Raw genomic sequence first — 19,610 nt, forward strand, 5'->3', positions numbered from 1 at the left:
AATCCACGGACTACTTCTTTCTTTGATTTGCAACAACCACAAGTTCTTCTACTTGTGACTTTGAGACTCCACTCAAAGGTATCAGATATTTTTTAAAGTTCTTTATGTAGCAAATGAAGAGATCATCAAGTTCTTGACATGAATCTTGATCTTGATAACTCTATGTGTATGTATGAAGGTAAACACCTCTTAGATCTCACAAAAAATTCAACACACAACTCAATAAAGACTTCTAAACCATAGTTAGGGTTTTTCTTTTTATACTTGGAGTGAAACACAAAACCCTACACATCATATGGGCTTGGACTGAATTGAAAATTTTATAGAAAATTACATCTGCATGACTTTTGATCGATTGAGTCTTGTAGATTTTGAATATTAATTCTTGCAATCACTCGATTCCAAGTTTACATTAAACCACACTTTGAGTAAGCTTAAACCTAAACTCTATATTTTGATCATGATTTGCCAACATAATACACATTGAAGTTCTAATACATTAGTTCCTAAAGTCTTAGAACCTAACACATTTAATAATCATTTAAAAGTTACTAAAATCTAAAAAAACTTATTTATTAAATAAGTTGACACAATACAATCATGTAGCACACTTAATAAATAAGTTGTGTGTGGGTTCTTATTTTGGATAGTACCTAGGCTCAAGTGGAAATAAGGATCTTGAGCCCCCAAGGAGTTTTATACTTGTTGTTTGGTGGGTTGGGCTTGGTTCACTGCAGATATATTGGGCTGATTACGAACCAAGTTGCGCACAAAACATGGGTTCTACAACACATACACATTCATACATGCAAATACATACATATTGTAAAATAAATGGCTGAGGAACAGTAATGAAATAAAGAAAAAACAAGTAAGGATGTCAAGGATCCTCAGAAAGTAAAGTGGTATGTCATTATATCAAGTTTTTAATACACTGGTCCCTATTTTTTACTGGGATATGCCACAAAGTTCAAATAAGTTCAAAATTCATAGACTTGGATAGCTTCTTGTAGGCTTCCAAGACTTGTGAGGTTTGAAACCCTTTGAATCCAAGTGTATCCTCCAATACTTATCATAGGATCCCTCACAATGTCTCTCTCCTTTCTCTATTTTTTTGAGGTTCAATCATTTTTTCTAATGCTTCTTTTGCTTTTATTAATTGATGTTGAATGAATTTTCCTGAGGGCTTGATCCCCCTTTTATATTACATTCCTAGGGTTTTTTGGTTTGCCATTAATTCCCTCAATTTGTTGCCCTGTATTCTAGAACTAATGTTGTGCCAACAACATTGGTGGCTGGTCCTTTCCTCATTTTCTCACTACATTCTTCTTTTGAGGTCTCCCTCCCAAAAGTCCCCAATTGACCTTCCTCTTTTGGGGGGTCCTAGGGGTTGACTTTTAATATCTTTTTTCAAAACTTCTTGAGAAACTTTTTCAGAACCCCTTTTGGCTACCTTAGCCTTTGTCTTTTTTCTCTAAATAGGCAGATTCCCCTCTGTCAGGCTGAAAGATCCTCAACCACCTTCCTTCACGATTCACCTTGTTGCTCTTCTCGAGATACCAGGCTTCCCTTCATCAAGTGCTGGTTCCTAAGTCATCATCTATTTCCAAAGCCTTTTCTTCTGAGTTGCAGGCGGCTGATGGGACATGTCTTTCTTTGTTCCTTATGTCCATGAGCATACTTCCTTGAGCTATCCATTTCCCAACTGATTCTTTCTAGCACTTCTCGGGGATCCCCTCGCTGGTTCTGGCAGCTCCTAAGTATCCTAGTCCAGTCTCTTTTTGGGCTCCTTGGGGATTCTTCTCATAGAGGTTGGGCCAAGCTTCCTCTCCCTTTTCTTCCTTCTTTAAGGCCCAAGGTTTACCCATTTATGAGCTTCAGCTTCCTTTTACTCAATTTAAATAGGCCTTGGTTCACAGATTGAGTCTTTCCTATCCTTGAGAGCCAATTATTTTTGGATTTCAACACTCATAATATTTTGCACCTCAACATTGTGTTAGGTTGATATAGGCACAACCAATTTCAACCCATTTAAAATAAATGACCCAAAATGATTAACATATTTTTATATATATTATAAACACATAAATTATAATAATTATAAACAAATAAATTTTATACAGAAATTTATCACATAATAAAATCAAATAAAATAGTAATAGCATACAATCTAAAAATTCATATTTTTCAACCCAATGAAATACCTTCCATATTAAAAAAAAAAGGCAATTTTAGAAAAATAATAATGAAATGAGAGTATTTTATTTTATTTTTATTATTTTGAAAAAATGATTAAGGACTTTAGAGCTTCAATATAGATTTTTTCAATATAACCATAAAATTATTTTAATTACTCAATTCTATATTTAAAATTCAAAATGTTAAATAAAATGACTTATATTATATGGATTAATCAAACTTATGTCAAGGCGGATTGCCCCATTTATGACTATGTCAGGGAAAAATGCTCATACACCTCCTAAACTTTCAACCACTGGCCAAAAGACCCTCTCAACTTTTATAATGGCCAATTTACTCCTTAAACTATTCATACTTGCTAAATTAATACATTTGTTACTTTGGTGTTAAAAAACAAACATTCAAATCACGTGAGAAGCACACAAAAATTACAAAGGTGAATCAACTCAGTTGAGAGGGAAAGAAAAAGCTAGGTTCAGAGAGAGAAAGATGACAGACTGTGGAACCAGAATCTTGAACTGTCGTGATAGCCTTCTATCCAATGCCGAAGTTTTTGCCCTGCAATCGCCTTGCCACTGGTGCTCTCTCTTTTTTTTTTCCCCTACTCTCTGTTTTTCTAATCACAATCTACACGTGCGAATTTTTGCAATTTTTTTTTGTTTGGTTTAATTTTCGGGTTGACCCTTTACACTTATCCAAGTGTTTCAAGACTTGTGGTGGATTGCGTAGAGTTGGTTGTGGTGAAATTTTCATTTGATTAAAACTGGTTTTGAGTATGCTATACAACTGTTTGGTAGGATTTTAGATGGGTTTGCAATTACTTGAAAATAATGTTCATGGCCTGGTTTATGTGTGCTTGATTGTTTCACATAAACCAATTGAAATTACAAATTGCATAAGAAAATTTTGAAAAGCTGTGATTATATTACTTTTAGTTTTCAAGCTTGGGGTTTGATTGCCCTGTTGGGCTTGTATTTGTGAAGTGTGGTTGCAAATGTAGCTGTCTGTACTTCGGTGACATAGAGAGGGGGGGGGGGTTGTTTTAAGTGTTGTTGCTGGGCTATTGGTTGTGTGTCCAACTTTGTTTGAAGTTTTTCCTACGAGTTTTTTACTTTATTTTATTTTTTATCTATATTGTTTTATTTGAATAAGTAGACCAGTAAAACTATCTAGCTTTGAGGGAACAATTCCAAGGTGTTCTTTATATTGTTCTTTTTTTTTTTCTTTTTTTCTTTTTCATTAAGCTCTTTCTATTGTTCTTCTTGTTAATTTTATGTTGTAGTCATGAATGAATGTCCACTGTCACTCCCTCAAAATAATGCATTGATATTGTGGTTGTATTCTTATTTAGGGTACTTGGCAATCATGTATGGATACTAAGGGTCATCAAATAGCCCATGACCCATGGGCTGGCCCAGTAGCCCGCTAGCCCACCAGGCTAATGGGTAGCCCAGCCTGGTAATATTGAAGCCCGTGGGCAGCCCAATTGCCCAATGGGACAGGCTATGGGTTGGTTTCTTTACCCATGGGCGCCCGGTGGGCCGGCCCGTTAGCCCAACCCAGTAGCCCGACCTGTTAGCCTGACTCATTGCCCAAAATTTATAACAAAATAATTTGGGGGTTGGGTGGTTGAGGGATTGAACTTTAGACATTATAAAAACTTTAAGACCACACACCTAACCACTAAATACTTGGAATGATTGTGATACAATATGCATAATAAATATATATTTTGGTATTAGTCTAGTAGCTTTGATTTTTAAAACAAAGTTACTAAGATGACTGTTGCCCTACCTCTGTGCCTCTGGAAAGAAAGTCATTCTTTCCTTTGATAAATTCCAATTCTTTCCTTACAAGTTACAATTATAGAAGAAATTCCTTAAAAAAAAGAAAAAAAAAAAGCTTACCATTGGTTGGAAGAAATTCTTTCCTTAATGAGTTGATATTTGATTCTTCATATATTTCCTTTAAGAATTGATATTTTATTTTTCAAATATTTCCTTTAAGAGTTGATATTTAATTCAATGTACTTATTTATTCTTATTAATAAAAGTTAATTAATCTTATTTTAGTACCTTTTTAAGAGGTATGTCTTAGTATTTTTTTTTTAATAGAATATTTTTAGTAGATTTAATTGTTCAATTTGATAGTTTGTAATAATATATAATTATAATTTTTTTGGTTAAATTTTTATAACCCCATTGAAGACCTGTTAAAAATGCCCATGTGTAGCCCATTAAACCCACCTCACTAGCCCAGCCCGCTAAAGCCTAAATGGGCATTGCCCATGGGTAGGGCCATGGGCTAGGGTTTTTCCATCCAGCCCGGCCCGACCCAGCCCATTGACTAGTCAACAGCCCGTTAAGCTCAGCCCATTAAACCCATGGGCCAAGTAAAAATGAGTCGGGTCGGCCCGGCCCGGCCCGGCCCATTGACGAGGCCTAATGGATACTCAACAATCAAGTCAAATTCATGTAGAGAAGAACAGTGCTAGTGGAAGCAAGAAGGACAAGGGAAAGGCCAAAGCCTAGAGGTAGCAAAAAGAACAAAATTGCAAAGCATAAGAGGATTTTGTTTAAGTCCGAGTGTTAATGTTGGATGCCACTTGAAGTGACTATTTATGTAGAGTACTGAAAAAATGGTTTGTGACATAATAAGAATGGAACTAGTATTCTGCTTCCACACCTTTGTACCCAATTTGATTAATTTTTTTGATAGGATTTAGTGATTAACAAGATATTGTTGTAACTATGACAAAGTAGTTCTCAATTTGGCTTAATTTTTGACTTAAATGAGATTATTCTTAGATGCACCTTTTGTTTTTGCATTGGAATGAGGGATAACGAAGTCTTTGTTTGAATTGAACTTTATACAATAACTTTAAGCCTCTTCAATTTCTTTATTAAAAATAAATAAATAAATAAATATTGTCATCAGAGTAATTCAAATTTGTAATGTACTAATACCATACCCTAAACACCAAAAAATGAGTGTCTTAATTTGCCATGAATTGAAATATCAATGAGTGCTTACAAATGGTACATTGTTTGCCAAAAAATAGTACTCAATGAATCAATAATTACACTTTTCCAGCAATATTGAAAAACAAAAGTATATTGGCTCCATTAGTATTCTTAAAAGGATCTTAATCTGCCATGAATTTAAATATCAAATGAGTGACTCCTTGAAGACTACATGTGATGCAAATTTGAGATCCTTTATTAGCTATACATTTTTCATGCCAGTAACTCAAGGAACCTAGGCCTCGAATTCCCTTCATCATCAAATGACCCTTCTACACTCCTCGACTCATCATTGTCCCTATGGTCTGAGCCTTCTTTACCATTCCAAACTCCCTCAAGCTACTTGCCCCCAATTGCTCTATTTATTCCATCATCCTTCATACCAAAATCTTCATTTATATCATCATCAGATTCAAAAAAATCCCTTAAATTGTAATCTTCATCATCCTCGTCATCCTCCAATTCAATTGGAACATGAACAATTTCAAATTGGCCATCAGCCTCAATAGAATCGTATTGGGATTGAGGAGCTTGAGCATTTGGCATAGAATGTGAATTTCCAGGGAGTGACAGTGGACATTCATCCATGACTACAACACAAAATTAACAAGAACATTAATATAAGAGCCGGAGAGAAAGGAAAAAAAATAAAAGCAATATAGAGAATAGTGGGAGAAAAAAAAAAAAAAAATACTTGAATGCAATAAAAGGACAAGTCAATTAAGCTCACCAAAGCACACATGAATACGGCAGTGAGATATATAAATGTCACATGAAAGCGGACAAAGAACATCAACAAATAGGAATGTTAGTATGACAAAAATTGTCACTAGTCACTACCTGATTAGGTGAACATTGAATATGCATTCAGTAGCTATAAGATAAGGTGTAAGCCACAATCAGTAAAAAAAAAAAAAGGTTCATAGCTAACGTGCAAAAAAGGTGGGCAGCAGTTGATATCAAAAGCCTCAAAGAAACAGAGCAAAGCATATTGAACTAATTCTCAAGTACGAGCAGCAACTGGTGCTCTAGTTGGGTGTGGTAATTCTAAGCATTTATCATCCACCTAATAGAGCTTTAATCAAAATATATTCCACTCAGTGCCCCACAACAAGCCTCTAAAAATAAATTTCAATTAAAATTAGCTCATTGTAAAAGTATTTCATCTAACACAGTAAGTCATATCTCTCTCAAGCATTTAATCAAATAGCTCTATGGCATACTCAAAAGCAATAGCTCTATGGCATACTCAGAAAATCGAACAAACAAGAATTAAACCAAACCAAAAAATTACAGAGAATAATGATGTTAAGAAACAACAGAAAAGCCGGGCTAAATCCTACTCCTGGGCAATGCCTACACAAGTGAATCCAATGAGAATAGTAATGCCACGTTCAAATTTGTAATTTCAATTAGTTTATATGAAACAATTTTCTTATGCAATTTGTAATTTCAATTAGTTTATATGAAACAATCAAGCACACATAAACCCGGCCATGAACATTATTTTCAAGTAATTGCAAACCCATCTAAAATCCTACCAAACAATGAAAACCCATTAGAACACCAGTCATATCTCTCTTAGGCATTTTATCAAACAGTTGTATCACATACTCAAAACCAATTTTAAACAAATGAAAATTTCACCACAGCCAACTCTACGCAATCCACCACAGATCTTGAAACACTTGGATAAGTGTATAGTGTAAAGAGTAAGACCGAAAATTAAACCAAACAAAAAAATTGCAAAAATTCACACATGGAGATTGAGATTAGAAAAACAGAGAGTAGGAAAAAAAAAAAAGCGTACCAGTGGCAAGGCAATTGCAGGACAAAAACTCCGGCACCGGAGAGAAGGCTGTCACGGTGGTTCAAGATTCTGGTTCCACAGTCTATCATCTTCCTCTCTCTGAACCTGGCTTTTTCTTTCCCTCCCAACTATGCTGATTCACCTTTGTAATTTTTGCGTGCTTCTCACGTGATTTAAACGTTAGTTTTTTAACACCAAACTAACAGATGTATTAATTTGGCAAGTGTGAATAGTTTAAGGAGTAAATTGGCCATTATAAAAGTTGAGGGAGGTCTTTTGGCCAGTGGTTGAAAGTTTAGGGGGTGTATGAGCATTTTTCCCACTATGTCATTTTCAAGTTGTTATGAGTTAAGCAGACCAATACATAATTGACCCATTCATTTAACTTGCTTTGATTCACGTTGATAGCCTGGGTTAAGTATATGATGTTAGAATATCCAAGATAATGTTTTCAAGCAAATACATTTAAATGTTCTAACATATACATACAATTACAGTTTGTGACTACGTACCTAGAAGCCCAAAAGCTAAAGTCAAAGTTTGGTGAGGGGCCATTTTTCAAACACAATCTAAAAATCCTCCTTAACTACAAGCCTAAAGACCTTTGAGACTCTCTCTATCTCTCAATAGCCGAAGAATTCAAGAGAATGCTTAGCTGCTATCTAATAACTCTATATTGACAATGGTACGAGTTTACAAGGTGTGGGCGAGAGTCCATTTATAGTGTGTAGGGAATGGCCAAGTTGCAACTTGAGTGGATCAGTCAAGTTGCATGTGTGAAGCATCATGTAACTTTCGGCTTTTTGTCTATTTGTTAAGTCCAAATTGTAGCCCATTGAACCTCACTTAGTTTCCTTCTATCTAACAAAACTATACAGTAGCTAAATTAAGTCATAATCTCTCCAATTCTTAGTACGCAAACATATGCCATTGGTCCCACCTAAGTCCTTTACGATGTGTCAATTAAGTGGTTTTGGAGGTTTCCAGTGGAGTTCTAACTAGGAGCTTATTAAGCTCTTGAAGCTTCCATGAAATGTATCATGGGGCAGCTTACTTCATCTAAGAATAGTTATATGGTGACGAGGTAAAAAAGACTCCATTTAACAACCCAAATGACAGTAATAATTTTGCAATGACCAATAGGATTCACGCATGTTTCTATCAATCCTACGATGGAATGTAAAAGGCACCAAACAAGAAAACCCATTTAGGAAACCAAGGATAAATGCGCCATATGAATGAATGACTTTTGCTCATATGTTATCTAATGTTTCAATAAAATTCTCATATTAATTCTATGACAATGACTAGAAGAGAGATTAGATTATAGTATTATACTCTAAATGGGTAAGCACTACGAACTTATTACATACATCTATAGCTTGTAGTTATTAACAATTTTTTTTGGAGTTGGTTATATCTGTGTGAAATGATGTTAGGCTTACAGCTACTACAAACTTATTATCTGTCTTACAATTTGATTTGAGGGAATTCCTTAAAGATGAAAAACCAAATACATTTGAGCTACTTTTTATGGACAATTGCACCATTTTCAATTAAAAGTTCACATTTTAATTAACTTTTGTCCTTTATGCTAACTCTTTCTTAACTAATGTCTAATGGCCCCATTAACAAAAATTTAATACTAAAGATATAAAAAATTTCACAACAGTTGAGTTGACAAGTTTTTACTGGTTTTTATCTGAACTTACCATTGACATTATTTTTTTACTTACCACTAATAATCTGTCATATCGATCAACCGGGTGTAGAATTTTTTATGTCCATATATTTTCTCTTAACAAAAGCCCTAGTATTTTCTTTTCGATAGGTTTAGAGGCACAACAAATTTCTAATTGTTAAAGTAGCAAGTTATTATTGGTAGATAAAAATATAATATCAATTTTTTTTGACAAGTAATGTAAGAAATTTTATTAAAAAAAAACCAACCAAGTACACTGGAAATGTATTACAGAGGCACAAATTAAAAACCCAGATTACAACGATCTATAAGATCAGGGAGAGAAAGACAAGAATAGGAAGGCAAAACTAAACTCCACTCAAGGAGAGTACGGAAAAAGAAATACTTAATGTCAAGAATAGACCGTTCACAATTCTCAAAGCATCTAGCATTCGGCTCCCGCCATAAGCACCAAAACAAACAATGCGGCACAAACCTCCATAAACCTATATTTTAATGTCTACCAAACTTCCCCTGCCAAGAAGCTAATACCTCACTAACTTTATACAGCATAACCCAATGTATACCAAACAAACAAAAAACCATAGACCACAACTCATATTCTATAGGACAATGAAGAAGAAGATGATCCACCGATTCTCCACACCTTTTACACATAAAGCACCACTCTAACACTGCAATATGCCTCTTCCAAAAATTATTTGTAGTTAAGATCTTACCTAAGGCAGCAGTCCAAGAAAAGAACCTTACTCTAGGAGGAACCTTGGATTGCCACACCATTTTCCAAGGAAAATCAATGACAGAAGGAGATAAAGAGTGATAGAAGCCTCGAACCTCAAAACCTTTCCTCATTGCTGGCTTCTAGCAAAGTTTGTCATCACCAACACCCTGCACATTCATGGAATAAAGCACAACCCAAAAACAATCAAATGATTCTGACTCCCAATCTTGTGGTGGACGACGGAAACGAATGTCCCAATGAAGCCACCCATTGGAGAAACACATCACTTTTGACAGAAAAAACTCCCTTGCCCGACTAATACTATACAATTCTGGAAATGCTTCCTTAAGGGAACAATCCCTACACTATACATCCTCCCAAAACTTTATCCGACATCAAACTGAAGAAATTTAGAAAAGTCCAGCCAGCCACTAACACCATAGGTCCCTAACACCGGTTTGGTACACCAACCACCCCCTTCATCCCCATATTTAGTCTCAATGACCTTCCTCCAAAGGGCATCTCTCTCCATTCCATGTCTCCACAACCATTTGCCTAACAAAGCAGAATTAAATCTTCTCAGCCGTCGAATCCCTAAACCACCCTTCTGCACCGGCATACAAACCTTAGTCCATTCCACTAAAGGAACCTTAGGAGCATTAATACCACTCTAAAGAAAGAAAAAATAATAATATCAATGATAAGACTATATGAGAATTAGTATAAAAAACTTGTTAAGTTTAACTGTTGTAGAAAATGTTATGAAAGTATTGTATCCGTGGCATTACCCTTTTCCTTTTCATGTGTGGTATGTTAGTAACTGCAATTGTAATGTTTCTTAAGAGTTAAGATGATGAATAAGCATTTTGGGTTCAATTTTTTTTTAATACAATGGTTAAATGAGGTCATGCCAATAAAAAAAGGAAAAAGGAAACTCTATAAAGGTTCCCTTACACTGAAATTATTACATTTGAAACAGGAAATCATTTTTTTTAATGGTAGAGTTGCATTTTAGAATCAATATGTTCCTATACCATTCAAAATACAAAACTTGATCAGAATAATTAATAGATAAAGGTTACTGTAAAAGGGAGAATCATTCTCTAGCTAAAGTACTGTCTTAGTGCACTAAGGAATAATTTATGATTATTCTATTTTTTTTATATTACTTTGTTTCCTTAAAACAAATAAGGAATAATTAACATTGCGTCAAGTTTTGTCCCTTGGTTTGAAGGGAGAATCAGATGGAGGAGTGCTTTATGGTGTAATTTTTGGTTAATATTACACTAACCAATTCTTTTTTAGTAACCCTAGTAGTTCCTCAATTCCACTATTTGATCATATACGTTACTTAATTTTTACCGGTTAAATATCAAGAGATCATAGTAAAATGCAATTACTAAATTTAATATCGTTTTATTGGATATATATTTCCTTTAATTAATCCTCTGTGTTGGATATATGTTTTCTTCATATATACTTGTCAAATATCAAAGATAATCAAAAGACTGTCTTATATGTGCAATAATAATTAGTTGATATTAGGATACGTTTTATAATTGTTTAGGATAAATTACAATTTTCATCTTAGTGATTTGGTCTTATCCACAATTTAGTTCATAAATTTTTAATTGTTACGTTTAACATACCAAAAACTAAAAACTTATGTTATTAGAAAATGATTAATTTTATCATTTAGCCATAATTTAACACTGTTCCTCATGTGTTGAGCTAAATTCCTCTTAATAAGTGAAACTATACTCTGTTACTATGATAACTAGCTTTTTTTTTTTTTTTTTTTTGGGATAAGTTGTTACTATGATAACTAGCTTTTTTTTTTTTTTTTTTTGGATAAGTTGTTACTATGGTAACTAGCTTATAACCCGCACAATGTGCGGGATACTTTTATTTATGACAAAAGACAAATTGTAAGTGAAAATTTAAAAATTTCATAATTAGATAATACAATTGTTTTTTTTTTTTTAAATTGAAAGAAAGAAACCTAAATTCAAGGCGTCTTACATAGAGACTATGAAATCTAATCTTGAAATTTCTTGCTCATTCAACAAAATTTGAAATAGACCCAAAAAAAATTGTTTTCCTTCATCACATATGCACCCAAGCAAATGAAAGAAAGTGATTTTTTCTTTCTTTCTTTTGACTCCAAGAGTTAATTATTTTGTTTCACAAAAAAAAAAAAAAGAGTTAATTATTTAAAGCATGTTCCAAAGTTCCAAAAGATAAACAAAATAAATTCAGGGTGGTCCAAGAGAGATAATAGTTGTCTTTGTTTTTGCTAGAAGCAAGTACCAATGTCTTCAACTAACAATAATTGATACTTAAAATATCATGAAATTCAAATCCTATAGTAGTAACCTATGAATTACATCAACTACAGTAGTAAATAGTCTCACAGAATTCACTTAGCCAAAAAAAAAAAAAAAAAAAAATCACATTCTCACTATAAGAGTGATTCCAAAAATGTAGTGCCACTAATTTATACCAAATTATCAATTTCACTATTTTTTTTTTTTTATGACAATACCTACTACACCAAAGGAAAATGCAGACAATGTTTATAATGTAAAAATATGAAAATGTTACAAACCATGGGTGAAGCCTACCGATTGTATTAAAGCAATAAACTATTGAATAGAACCCAAATGAAGGCCAATTTAACTATGAGAAATCTCAACCATGTATAAAAATCAAACTGAATATTACAATTTTTTGTATATAATTGTGAGAAATCTCAACCTTGTATAAAACTGAAAATGTTATTCATTTAACTATTGATATAGATTGTCTATTTAAGGTAGCAAGATCATAAGCTCTACCAGCAACCTCCTCATCATAATATTCACTTGTATACAAAACGTAAATAGATGAATACACAATTTATATGAGATAACACATCTATTACCGAGTTTATCCCCCATAAATCTATGGAGATCCATTTGGGTTCTAAAGTCATCTTACTTTCTGAACATTCACAAATTTCATCAATAGTATCCAAAAAATATTAGATATCAAGGTCTCATTTTGGCCACAAACAATATAATATTCATATAGTGTTACCAAGTAAAAAGAGTAAGTATTTGCTTTGTAGACACCCGTAGTTCAATACAACTAATATGAGAGGCCAGCTTGTATTTTCTAGGGTTTTTGCTTTATGTTTTGTTTTTTGAATTTCTGCCGTGTGATGCAATCAAAGCATAAATGCAATAGTTGTATTTTGCTTTCAGTTGTAGTGTATATTAATAGTTTAAAAAAAATAAATCAATTTTAGTAGGAAGAATAGAAGCCTTTTAGAGGCAGAGCTATAGATTTGAGTAAAAAACTATACCAATAAGGGCATAAGTTGAGAATGATTTCTGCAGTATTTTAGAATGTCACTTTCTCCCTGCATCTCTAATTGGTGAAATTCACTTGCTGCATCATTGCAGTATGTTTACTTTCTTCCTTTAATTGCAAATATATCAAATTATCACCTTTTTAAAAAACATGAGAACAGAATTTGTATCACTTCTAAAATATGATTTTAGAGAATCAACATGGGGACATGAATATACATGTTTGTATGATCTAGAGGACAAATGATAGGAGACTCATTACAAAATCATTCCCTATTGCCATATATGCAAGAAGAGGCACTCATAAAAATAAAATAAAATAAAAGCCCAATGGAGCTCAAAATCAAGGAACAAAAAATTCTCATATCATTTTGTAATTGGATACATATGCTTTAAAGTAAAAAAGTGGGAATTGTCAAAACCCACTACATCTCCAACTCCATCAATCTATGAATTCAATTTCTAATTCACCCATCATCCAAGCTTATGCATAATGAATTAAAATAAACAATGGCCAATACAGCAGAATTAGAAGAAGACAAAAATTATTAAATGATCACCCAACAACGTTGTCAAGACATTAAAACATGCAAATCAGAGCCAATTGAAAGACAAATACGCAAATGGACAAAATCTAATACGAAGCATGAGATAAGTAGAAGGGAAATCAGACTATCCTAACCTATCAATTTGTTCCAGCAACGTTTCTTGCAAAAATGTCTGCTGTAAGGAAGTTGATAACGTCTAAAAATCTGTTGCAAAGTGTATAACATACGTTAGTTAACAATCTGTTTATTTGTTATTTTAAAATGCAGTAATTAACCCAAAAAATCCCATAATCCCACTTACAAAAAAATTAAAATTACTATACATTCTAAAGCATCCATGTTGAAATCTAGTTATTAAAATCAAGGGTGAAAATCCCTAATGTTACCAAAACTTAAGGCCAGGAAAATAATAATTTCAAACCAAAGTAAAAGATTTTTCTCATTTAAAAGGTAATTCAACAATTCAACAATTACTCTCTTTTTTTAGCACAATTCAACAACATTTAGATCCATGGAAACTAAACAATTGTATCTATTATTGCAAAAAATATCTAGATGAAGAAAAAAATCTAGAAGACCAGATGATATTCATATTATACATGAGCACAACAAAGTTACAATATATGAGTCGAAGGAGGAAAAATATCAAGAGAATACATTTTTCCCAAAAAAATATAAAGGAAGAAACACATATTAAACTTTAGGGATAATAATTTAACGATTTAATTAGTTTTTGAGATAATTTTATTACTAAATTCATACAAAATAAGTTATAAACACTACCTCCCTTGCAAACTTTAAAAACTAGTATTCAAGTAAAAGTAAATAAAGATACGATGACAACCAAAATAGCTTTGATGAAAATATTTAGAAATTCCCAAGGTCTTTATACACAAAGGCAAAACAGATCTCCAATGTACAACTCCTAATTTCCATTTGAAAATATTATATGCAAAATAAGAGAATTCATTCCTAAAAAATAATTCATTTAGAAAGAAATTAAAAGAATCAATATATATTTTCTCCTGTTAATGGAGACTTACAATTAGTATGCACATTGTTCCCTATACTACCCATCTGAAACAATGAGAAGAAAGATTTGACTTTTATATATATATATATATATATATTAGTAAGTGTACTTTGCATAAATCCATGAACTGCTTATACTGAGGAGATAAAACAATTATGAAAGGTACTATTTATTTCAACATGAAATAATAAAAATAAAAAGAACAATCATAATCATAATGAATTGAAAAGCAATCAATATGGACAGGTTGAGGATGATGATCCAATATGTTTTTCATAATATTGAACATCAATGCAAGAACCTTTAAGTAATTTTCATTAAACATTACATTTATCAAGAATTCTACCCAACACATGCTAGAATCTTTCAATTCAAACACTTTTCACAAATAAAGAAAATCAAATATGACTACAAATGATGTAAAAAAAATTTAAAACTTTGTTAGCAAATTATATTAAAAAACAAACATAGACCAAGTACAATATAAATTGATAATTAGCACAACTTTCCAATTAAAGCACAGAAGCGTACCAAAAAAAAAATGCTAATTGTACTACTAACTTCACAACAAAACACTCAGACAACATACTTCAATGTAAAAATTAAAGGGGTGACATTTCAGAAAATTTCCACAAATGAGTCATTCTATCCACTACAAAGACAACTTCAAATTCTAAAGTATAATCTAAGATGTCGGATTTGTGAACGTAGTATTATACAAAATATGAATGATTCCAATTCATGGGCAACTAAACAGGCCTAATAGATGCGCCTAATGAGGGAGAAATGAAAAGAAAAAACCATTGTCAATTCGAATTTTATTTGCCCTAGCCAAATGAGTTCGATGTTAATAAATCATAATTTCTCTACAACTAAAAGTAATGGCTAATAGGGATTTATCATGACCAACTCTAGAACGTGACAGAGAGACTTTCAAAGGATGTTATAGACCCTAAGAAATTGTATGTTGGAGATGGTGAATTTAACCTGTACTTACGCACGAGAATGGTCAATTGTAGTGATGTTCTTAATGTTAAGCTTGGGTTATTAAACAATTTTTATGATATTGTTCTAGACTACACTTAAAAGATAATTTGGGTTTAATTTGAATTCTGATTGTACTTCTACTTGATAAAATATATATGATTATATTTTTGTCCACTTTTAACAAATTAACAAAATGCTAAATTGAACAAACTGAAAACTATTGAAAATGAGATTTAAAGAAATATTAGGTTTATTTTTCTTATTTTGTTGAATATTTGAAAGAGTTGTTTTACATCAAATTAAGTTATCATTCAAACTATAGAAATAGCTAGAGATGACAACAAATCTAGACGCCAAAGAAAATATAAAATAAAATTGTACAAAAGAAACACAACTTGACATTTCGAGATACACTTTCAAAACTACAACTATACATAAAAATAGTCCCTTAGAGGATCTAAACGACATGACACTAAACACGAAAAACAAAATACACCCCACTTATTCTCTTGAAAATTGAATTTGTTCCACTCTTAAAACAGCATTAGAGATTCCCAGTAGACTGCAAACTATCTAGATCAATAGTGTTTTTCTTTTTTGCTAAGATAGTTTAATAGAATTAGAATTTATCATTAAATTAAATTTTATTCTAGATTTCCCACCTAATCAATTTCATAATGTCTTCCTTTATTTTAACCTTGCTTTGATCATTGGTAACATTTCTTTGCTTCTAAATATGGTAGAAAATAAACTTCAATAAGAAACTTTGAAAGTGTACTATCCAAAATATATTGTAATTATGGTAGAGAGTACTTTAAAAGAGCACAATGTTTAACAAATTTGTTTTTTTAACAAGTATATGAATGTTTCATTATATATATTCATTTTACAAAACCATTATTGCAAGTGCATTATTCTTCTTCATTTGCTTCTTCTTCAACGAATAATTCCTTTTATTCCTTTTATTCTCATACAATCATTTGAAGCAAAGCTCACATGTTAAAAACATATCATGACTATGCCAATGCGACTGAAACAAATCAGTTCAGAATCTCAGATTGGTAGATTGGTAAGACTAAAACAACTTATATTGAAAAGATTGCAACATGAGCTATCTAATGATCTATATTGTTAATTTTGTGCCTACTTGCTGGGAAAATGATAGCACCTAATGCTAACCCAAAATAACATCAATTATGCCAAATTCGACATTAACATTAACAATATTAGAGATATTCTATTCTTTTACCTTCTTGAACTTCCAGCCAACCAAGGAGAAAGAAAAAAAGGTACCTGAAATTTGCGGAGGACGGACTAAATCTAGCCAAATGAAGTGTAAATGCATAAATGATTGACTCACGAATAACCTTAAAAAACCCAAAAGCCCAATCTTCTCCTTTTCTTTTTTCACAATTTCCCATTTACCAAACAGAGAAAATAGTAGAGTAACATACTATCTAAAAAAGCACCTGAAATTTGGGGAATATATGAGACTCCAATCTAACAAACCATGTAATCCTCAATTAAACAAAACAAAAGAACATGTCAGATCATTTTATTAAATAGCCATAAAATCATCAAATGATTGTAGAAATATTACTTGGTAAGCCCCCAAAAAAAAAAAAAAACAGCTAGCTAGATAGGTTAGTTTTGAACTTAACTTTCATCCAATGAAATCAAGACATTTCCCAATTTTCATACACTATTACATTGACAACCCTGCTTTTACGCTTGAACTCAACATGGTTTCATTTGATTTAAGTGCTGCATAGGATTAAATGCGTTTTTTTTTTTTTTCCTAGTGTTGAGGCTTCTATATAACTGTGTTTTTTTCATATTGTTAATACAAAATAGTATACAATCCGTGAGGAAGACATATGATTAATTGGAGAAAAAAAAAAAAAAGGACTATAATCAAATTATTTCAGCAAAATAAAATTATTGACTCACCTAAAACCAATTCGAAAACCTTTTCATGTTTTGCTGGTTTACTCTGCAACAACAAACAATTTTTATAATTTTTTTTGACTACTTAAATATTGAGAATTTGATTTTAGAGAGAGAGAGACAGAGAGAGATATTATAAATAAAACTCCACATAGGCAACATGCATAGTAAGTCAATGACCATCCATCATTTTAGAAGCAAGCAATACAACATATTAAATCAAAGGCTTCTTCATCCTCTGCAATTGAGAGAATACAATTCATGATGCACAAATTATTCAGGATAGAATATTATTTTGTCCAAATGGTTGTGTTATGCAAGCCTAGATTGATAGTTAAACCAATCTTATGCAGCAGTGGCAGCCACTGTTGTTGTCTGGTATAAATCCTTTTTGTTTGGACAGAACCTGAGACCAAACTCTAATATTCAAACCCATAGCTTAGTTTCCCCCTAAAATTTCAAATACACAATCTCAATGTCCATTGTGATTCCATCTTGGCTCAAATTAAAACCTATAATCCCAAATGGAATCAAATAAGAATTGGGATTTAAAATTCCTAATGAATTTCGAAATTATATCCAAAATTTAAAGGCACACAAATCAATGCCTACAGAGAAACTATACTAAAATCAAGTTTCTAAGTGGTAGCCACATGAACCCAGATAAGAATTCACAAAATCATATCCAAAAAAAAAAAAAACATAACATTTGATTTAAACCATATATGTGCTTAAGATAGAGATCGGTTATTAAATTACCCCTTAAATGAATAGGAGCAGCACATAACTACCTGCAAAAGAGACCAGAAGATTGATTATAAAGCAATAACATTTGCTCTCTGCTTTCTATAAATCTAACAAAAATCTACCAAACAGAGAGAAAAAAATTCTAACCAAAAAACAATAATCAACAAAACAAAACCCAAGAAATTAAAATTAAGAACAGAAATTCCAATGATTTTTACTAATTACTACACAGATAGGAATTAAAATCAATCAATGACAAATGAAATCTACAGCTGAATCCAAGAGAGAGTTAAAAACAAAAACGTAAATTTGTGCTTGATAAACGCGGAGTGTAAAGAAATCGAAGAGACCAAAAATACTCTCTGCTTTCTATACCTTGATTGAAAAATTAATGAAAACCAAACGAACAACACAAATACCCCAACCATAAACCAAATCTAATTTAATAGCCTTATTAATCAAAATCGAATGTAAAATCGTGCCTTCTCTGTTTACCGTTCTGCCTAGGTTTAGGGTCTGCAAAATCGTGTTTTGAAACTCTTTGATTTCTTATTATGCCCAATCGATTCTGCCTCTTTCTCTGTTTCTTTCTCCTTGTCCCACGCCTCATCCTCTCTCTCTCTCTCTCTCTCTCTCTCTCTCTCTCTCTCTCTGTTTCTTTCTCCGTTTACGTTTACATGTGTTTAATATTTGACACTTTTTTATCCTTATACGTATTTTTAATAAAGAGAAATGATATATTACTGGAACAATATTACCTAACAACCTATAATTTATCGCTTTTTAACTTATTCGTGGTTGAAAATTAGATAAGTCTTTTTTCTTATGTGGCAACACAGTCTTAATTGTAAGGAAATGCTATTGCTTTTATATATAGTAAGTTAGTTATTATTTTTTTTTTCTGTCAAAAGTACTCCTAAATTAATTAACCAACAACTTAAAAATGAAGTTAAAATAGTAAATTGGCAAAAAGAAAATTAGTTATTATTTTTTTTACTGTCAAAAATACCTATACCTAAAACTTAAAAATAAGGTTAAAATAGTAAATTGACAAAAATAATAAATTCCTACTTCTACGTTGAAATGTCTTCCTGCTTCTAATAAACTCCTACTTTTACGTTAATTTAAATTTCTACTTCTATTCTCTAACTCCCTACAAAATAAGATTACTCTTTTGTTAGTTTTAAAACTCCTCAAATCTACAAAACTCACTCCACGTATTCATATATATATATATATATATATATATATTGGTGATTGGAAAAAGTAGAAATCCTAAATTATAATAAATACAAATTATTAATCTTTATCGAAAAAATAGAAAAGTCTCTGAGCACGCACGTGAGCGCGTGCTCAGAGGCTAGTATATAGTATTAGATTAGATTAGATTATAATTTATCTCCAAAGTTTGAATTGTTAGGAAGATAAATTTAATCATTTAACCATTATATTCAAATTTATTGTGTATTTCAATTTACAGAATGTAATTAAATAATGCGTTAGTCTTTGATGGAAAATACCATAGGATAATGTTAATTTG

The 19,610-nt window shown here is 31.9% G+C and overlaps 1 long non-coding RNA gene across 4 annotated transcripts; it reads right to left on the minus strand.

Moving 5' to 3' along the window:
* Positions 1 to 5,186: 5,186 nt before the first annotated feature.
* Positions 5,187 to 18,738, minus strand: LOC126702996 (uncharacterized). 4 transcript variants are annotated; one of them, XR_007647909.1, is made up of 7 exons: positions 18,566 to 18,738; positions 18,083 to 18,114; positions 17,327 to 17,369; positions 16,626 to 17,140; positions 13,491 to 13,560; positions 7,033 to 10,125; positions 5,187 to 5,812 (listed from the first exon to the last, which is right to left on the minus strand). It is a non-coding gene; the product is annotated as an uncharacterized LOC126702996 (long non-coding RNA). The 4 variants fall into 4 exon arrangements; XR_007647906.1 differs by lacking the exon at positions 16,626 to 17,140; XR_007647907.1 differs by lacking the exon at positions 16,626 to 17,140 and having other exon boundaries at positions 7,033 to 7,441; positions 18,566 to 18,735.
* Positions 18,739 to 19,610: the final 872 nt, after the last annotated feature.

This window comes from Quercus robur, chromosome 10, assembly GCF_932294415.1.
Source record: "Quercus robur chromosome 10, dhQueRobu3.1, whole genome shotgun sequence".
NCBI lineage: Eukaryota > Viridiplantae > Streptophyta > Magnoliopsida > Fagales > Fagaceae > Quercus > Quercus robur.